The sequence below is a fragment of the Pygoscelis adeliae genome, unplaced genomic scaffold (genome assembly GCF_000699105.1).
Source record: "Pygoscelis adeliae isolate BGI_AS28 unplaced genomic scaffold, ASM69910v1 Scaffold14, whole genome shotgun sequence".
Classification (NCBI taxonomy): Eukaryota; Metazoa; Chordata; class Aves; order Sphenisciformes; family Spheniscidae; genus Pygoscelis; species Pygoscelis adeliae.
Window position 1 is genome coordinate 14,415,374 of NW_008825109.1, and position 7,595 is coordinate 14,422,968.

Below are 7,595 nucleotides of genomic sequence, written 5' to 3' on the forward strand. Positions count from 1 at the left end.
CCCCTCCTTCTACTCTCCTTTTTTGTCCTTATGTTGAAGTGCCTTTTATTACTTTTTTAAAAGACATTTCCTTTTTTAGGTGACTTTCTTCAAACATTTTGGAGTGTGTTTGTTGGACAAAGCAACATGTGTGAAATAATGTTTCAGATCAAACATTGTATCCAATATGAAAAAAGCACTCAAAGTTGGTAAGTGCTTTAAAGATTTTCCAAATTAGTTTTTGCAATTGATATTAATGTTATTTTTAAATATATACTCTTGTTATTATTTTTCAAATAAAGTAATTGATTCTGTATTTATTTATTTTGTTTTGGTACACTTGTTAGTATCTTTCTTTGTTCCCAGAAATCTGCATAGTTCTAAATCTCGCTAGTTTCAGAGTACCATAATAGTTGCTTCATAAAGTACTCTCCAAGAAAGAAAATAGACTGATCTATTTTAATTTTTCACAGCAGGTAGATTTTCCAGACCTTGGACCTCTCTTGCAGTCATATTTCTGAATCATTCTAATATTTGAATATCTTTTAAGGTGTGTGAATACCATGTTGCTATTTGAATTACTTCTTTATAGTCTTACACAAACATAAGGACCAGAGAGGATAACTTTATGAGGAGAGATTATATTATACATCCTTTTGTTATCAAAATAAGGTTTATGTTGTTTTCCCTTATGACATGACTATTTCAGTCTGGATTTTTTGGTGCTATACATCCAACTGACAAATGAAAATGGTAGTTTTATTGCCACTCCCTCTCAAAAATTTAAAGCTTTGCAGTCCATTTTAAAATGTCCAACATGTCACTGTGTTTCAGTATGAAAATTAAGTAGAAACACGTATAAACTTGGAAAATGAACATTTTGGTTCAGTAGATGTTCTCTGTACCTGGTGTTGCAACCCCCAAAAGGACACGTTATGACAGCAGGGGCCCTGTTCGGGGATGCAGGCAGCCCTGCCTTGCCCTCATAGCCCGCTGGCTCTCCCTGCCCAGGGCCCAGGAGCTCCACCTCAGCTCTGGACTCGTCCAGGGCTCTCCCTGCCCTGGCCCCAGCCCTGGTCCAACCCTTCATTTCTCCTGGGGCCACCAAGGCACCTGCTGCTGCCCTTGGCTTTGCCCACCACATCCAGGGGCTGGAGGGAGAGGGCAGGGCTCTGCCTGTGCCCAGGTCATCCTGGCTCCTGGTCCTATTCCCATCCTTAGGGCAGCCTCCATCTTGCCAAGCTCAAAATGCTGATAACCCCATCCCCTAAACTTCCAAACAAGGAAAGGAGACTCGCTGGTTTCCCACCACCATGGCTGTACTGTCCTGGTACATCAGTACTCTCTTTTCTCCTCCTCCATCTTCCTTCGCAAGTCATCATCACCCACTTCACATAGCTCCTGGGTGTGAAGATACACAGGTGGATGACCAAGCCCTGGCCCAAGGTCTCAACTCCTGTAACACACAGCAATCACTGTGTGTTACAAAGAGTGAGAGGTTGATGTGTTACAGCAGTGCCATGAGGAGTGGCTGGATGTTACAGGGGTTTAAGCTGTAGCTATGCAACAACAAGCTGAGCTTCAGGGGTAATTGCAGAGGAGTACTGGAGACCTTCTGGAGAGCACCACCATGCAAGGCCAGCAGTGCAGCAGCAACTTTATCAGTTGTACCATATGAGGCCAAGATTGCCCAGGTGGTGGTATCAGAAGTACTGAAGTGGTGTATGGTTGGAGCAAAATGGGGTCCAGTGGGGTGAATTGTTTATTTGGGATGAGGCAAGGTCTGGGAAAATGACGGATCAAGGTGGATAGGGGAAGAACAAAGACACAATAACGGAGCAAATGGGGGATAAACAAGGACAATTGCATGTAAACAAGCTGCTGGTTGATATGCTTCTCTGGCTGAGCCCTGTGTCTGAACACCACTGTTTATCCCATCTTCTTATTAAACTCTATTAGTAAATATTTTAGTGTGATCTCACTCTGTATTCAGGAAGTGGGGGGAGTGTTATGTATGTATCCATTAGCTGATGAGCTTTGAAGTAGACTAGACAGTGAGTAGGAGGACACCTGCACCCTGAAATAGTAGATGTCTGAGCTTGTGACTAGATAAGGGTCCTGCAATCTGGGCACAGGTCTTAGGTAGACATAAAGCCAATGCTAATATTTAAGGGACCAGTGGATGTGTGCTTTTTTGTGAATCAAGAAAGTGAAGGTGTATGCAGATGTCACCAGTGAACTTCCAGCTGGTGAGTTTTCAGCTGGAAAAGAGGTACAGGGCTGGACCATCTCTGTTATTTCATGTTTATGTAAGTGAGGCTTGTGTTTATCTGGATGTCAGTAAAGGCACTGCGCTCTGTATGTGTTGATCTGTGTGGCCGGCTGCCTACATTGTGTGTTCCCTGCAAATGGGAAAAAAAGTAGCTGCATTTATTGGACTGGGATAGGAAGAATCACTTGGGACTCTACGGCCACCAAATTTGGCTTTCTTCAAGTATCATCATTCCCTTCTGGCAAGTCACATGGTGTTTTTGCATCTGCGTTATCTCCTCCTCTTCCCAGACTGTATATTGCATAAGGAGAGACACAGGCACCATGATGTTGCTCAGCGGAAGAGAAAACAGGAATAATGTACCCATAGCCTAAACTACGGGGTTTCTTTTCCTCCCTGTCCCTTTCACCCAGGCAGAAGGGGCTCCAGACAGAAGAGGCAATGCTCAATGAGAAGGGATACTCCTTCAGCTGGCAATAAAACCATGTACCACTCTATGACCTAGCTTGCCTTTAGAAGTTTTATTTTCAGCGTCTGGACTGAAACACTTTAAGTAATAAGCTCTAGATAAAGATCTGAGAATTTAATTGCTCTGAAGTACTATTTCCTTATTGAAAATCATGGAAGTGAGGAATTACTTTATTTCCTAGGTTTTTTAAGATCATATTAAGGTTTATAGCTTTTGTTCCTGAAATTAGTTTTCATGTTTTGCTGGCTCTGCTGGACGTTATGTAATTATGTTAAGAGTTCCTGTGGTTCTCATTATTCTTTCTTTCTTGCTGTTGGTGCATATAAATAAATTTCACTCTTCCCTTGTGGCCTACACTGTTTACAGTCAAATTATTCTTGGCAGGACTGTCTTAGGAAGGATACAATGAGTTCTGTTCTAGTGAGGCCATGCAGAAGGCAGCTGTATTCTACTGGATGCTCTCAAGAGATGGCAAAAGGTGTGCTGGGCACTGCTGTGAATTTCTGTGACTTCAGCGAGGCTGCAGGTGGGCATGGCATAAGTATGATCTTGACTTTCTGTAGTTGGGATCCCAGAGTGGTATTTCACCAAGACAATAACAAAAAACATTGTGAAAGTTATATATTAAAATTACTTTGGTTGGCACAATGTGCTTCTCATGGTCTCGGTGACATTAGGAATACTAATCATGGTGTCTCTGCTTGCACAGCTCAGCACAAGATTTTTCTCTTCACTAAACACTCCACAGTACATGACTTAACCATTTGCTGTTATGAACAGCAAGAAGGAAATATGGTGCCTACCTGGAAATCCCCCTGGAAATCCTAATACAACTAACCATATGGAATAGAAGGTTTGATCTTGTGTCTCAAACCAGGAAGAGGGATCGGGTTTTTTTAATTATTATTTTTCTTTCTCATACACGTAGAAATCTAAGCAAAGAAAAGAGCACATTGAGGTGGCTTAACTTTCAATTAATAGAGAAAGCTGCATCTGGCAGTAAATGGATCTCTAGGAAACATCTCTAGCCAGGCATTTTAGTCTTTTTTTTTTTTTAATGACTGTGAAGCCAAGTGAGTAATGTAAAGGACAGCAGAAAACAGTATCAAACATGCACGTGAATGGAAGAAGAGGAGACAAATGCCTTTTAAGCAATCTTAAATAACCATGACCTTACCTAGAAATCTGACAAGTCACTGGCAAGACTTTGGTGAAGGGTATAAAAAGATAATGTCACTTATCTCTACCATGGTAACATTACTTATAAAACAGATAGAAGAGGAAATGAAGGAAAGATCTGTGATAAAAACTAATGCATTGACTCAGTAGAATGCTATGCTAGATTGTATTACGTATTAAATCTGACAATATTTTTATGCTATGAAAGTGTTACAGGATTAATTTTTGAATATTTTGTTGCTCGTATATGGCTCAGTATGCAAAAAATTGTGATTCTAAGTAGCTTAGTACAAGGTGTACTCATTCTATGTGTGATTATTCATGTTTGTAACAATAACAGCAAAGTTATAATCATGGATATAAAGAAATAAATAGCATTTTAAATAATATTTTTACTATGGAATCTTGCACTGGTTTTGGCTGGGATAGAATTAATTTTCTTCATAGTAACTAGTATGGGGCTGTGTTTTGGATTTGTGATGAAAACAGTGTTGATAACACAGGGATGTTTCAGCTATTGCTGAGCAGGGCTCACACAGAGTCAAGGCCTTTTCTGCTTCTCACACCACACCACCAGCGAGTAGGCTGGGGGTGCACAAGAAGTTGGGAGGGGACACAGCTGGGACAGCTGACCCCAACTGACCAAAGGGATATCCCACACCATATGATGTTATGCTCAGCAATAAAAGCTGGTGGAAAAAGAAGGAAGGGGACACTGGGAGTGATGGTGTTTGTCTTCTCAAGTAACTGTTACGCGTGGTAGGGCCCTGCTTTCCTGGAGACAGCTGAATATCTGCCTGCCGATACAAAATAGTGAATAAATTTCTCATTTTGCTTCATTTTTGCATGCAGCTTTTGCTTTACCTATTAAACTGTCTTGATCTCAACCCACGAGTTTTCACACTTTTACCCTTCCGATTCTCTCCCCCATCCCTTGAGTGAGCAGCTCGGTGGGGCTCAGCTGCCTACCAGGGTTAAACCACAGCAAATCTAAATAGCTATGGGTTTATAATAGCTTTAATTTATTTTTTTTTTTTAACAAAAGATATTCTGCTAGAACTCTAGGACTTTGGAAGAGATTTGACTTACGAGCATGAAGTCACCATTTATTTTTCCATATTACATTCATTCTCACCTTTAGAGGTTAATAGGGAATATACATTACTATTTACTCCTAAATAATTAAAATTTGACATGCACATGTTGTTCTTTAATTACTATTTTAGCTTTTTTTTTAATGTGAAACTGAAGTTGCTGCTAAAGATAATGCAAGTAAGTATACCTATCAATAAAGTAGCAGAGTTGATTTTATTGTCACTGAACATGCTTACTCTTCTTCCACTTCCAAAATTGCTCATTCTTGTCAAGTTACTTTTGCAAACACTGTTCTTTACCTCTGCTCTCCATATATGACTGGGGCTTTTAACTTTTTTAATTGAAAAAAACCCAACAAAACCCAAACGTAAAACAAAGCACAATACATTGTAGTATTGCTTAATCCCAATTTATGTCCATAACAATTATAATACAAACTCATAACTGAAATAGATTTTGCTATTATTGCTAGTCATTTATTTAAGTGATAATTAAACAGGCTCAGAGAATAATTACTGCAGTCTTGAAATGAATCCAGATCACATAAGACTGATGCAATACTTATCAAATTTTAAGTTTATTTTTCAGTACAACCAGAACTAAGAAATTTTGTGAGGAAAATGCTGTCTTCATAGCATTTCCAGTCTACTGCCAAAAACTTAATGAGAGGGCTTATATCCAGTTCAATTTCCTAATCAAGGAGGCTGATATAATTCGTTAAATGTCTTTCTCCACTTTGATTATCCAAAACAAACAAATTTCTAATTCTTCCCATCATTTCCTTAAGAATATGGAGATAACTTCAGACATTTTCATGGCAGGGAAAAGATGAAATACCAAGGAAGATATTTCAGGCCTGTTTTGGATCAACACTGAAAAGTCAAATTCACATTTTATAGTGTGATATTTCAGGTTGTGGGGGCTAGAATTAGAAATTAACAATCAGAGATTTATTATTTGAATACTTTGGCATGTGTAGTCATTTTCTCTTTTCTTACAGGCAGCATTTTTTTCCTATAGGTAGACATAAATGTTGGTGGGATGATGAGTCCCATCTTTGGTGGTTAGGCATGTTGTTTCACAAAGCTGTCAAATATGTCTTTAGCTAGTAAACATGAAATTATGAGGGAAGTGGTCAATCTTACACTCCAGGATAGGAAGGTTTCTTACCTTGGACTAGAACGTACTGCATACCTTGTCTCACAATTTACTATGATAAACTCTTTTCTGGTGTTAGGAAATCAAACCATGCAAATCTTTCCTTTCATTTCTCCATCAAAGCACACTTATGATATTGCAAAAATCCAGGTGCTTCATGATTAAAGCCCTATCCTTTGAGATGTTGAGGCAAGATTGAAGTTCACACTTAATATGATCTCCAGCAGGACCAAGTGGACCCAAACTCACATCATGAATACCACAATACTATAATAATATCAGGGACTAACATATCACAGATATTTTAAATTGCATTGCTGCAAGGAATTTTACAGTATTAAGTGGTTCTTCACTATTTCATTGGACCATGCTGTTCAGTTTTTTCTTGTTTACATGTCCTTTCATTTTTAATCTATATTCTGTTTGTGCTAAATCAGATACAGAAAAAGGCAATTTTATGGTTTTCCTCCAATCACCTGTTTTTTGAGAACTTGTTCTCCCTCTGAGAAGTAAAATATGTTACAAGTGCTGAACAGAAACTGTGCAGGAAAGAAAATTAGTAGGAGAAATCTTATTTTCTTTACATCTTAATCCCTTAGAACTAATTTGGCAGAAATTATACTTTAAAGCAATTCCCTGTAAATTTCTAGCTCTGTTTGTAATACTGCTACATTCTAGTTCAATCCAGTAATGACAGAATAGTCTAATAATTCAAAAAATCATAGCATACTTGTTTTACAATTCTAATATGTGGCTGTTGCTCCCCACAGATATAACAAAAGACAGCATATAAAACAGCAATAGCTTATTAGATGAGAAAGAAAGCTAATATTTTTAATGCTGTAAAATATCAGGCTGTGCCTTGTATCTCTAATTTTTGTGGTGGGTTGACCCTGGCTGGATGCCAGGGTCCCACCAAAGCCGTTCTATCACTCCCCTCCTCAGCTGGACAGGGGAGAGAAAATATAACAAGCTCGTGGGTCGAGATAAGGACAGGGAGAGATCACTCACCAATTACTGTCACAGGCAAAATAGGCTCGACTTGGGGAAATTACTTTAATTTATTACCAATCAGAGTAAGGTAATGAGAAATAAAACCAAATCTTAAAACGCCTTCCCCCCACCCCTCCCTTCTTCCCGGGCTTAACTTCACTCCTGATTTTCTCTACCTCCTCCCCCCTCAGCAACACAGGGAGACGGGGAATGGGGGTTGTGGTTATTTCATTACACATTGTCTCTGCCGCTCCTTCCTCCTCAGGGGGAGGACTCCTCACACTCTTCCCCTGTTCCAGCGTGGGGTCCCTCCCACAGGAGGCAGTTCTCCAGGAACTGACTGCTCCAGTGTGGGCTCCACTCTCCACAGGTCCTGTGAGGAGCTTGCTCCAGCCTGGGCTTCCCGTGGGGTCACAGCCTCCTTTGGGCACATCCTCCTGCTCTGGCGTG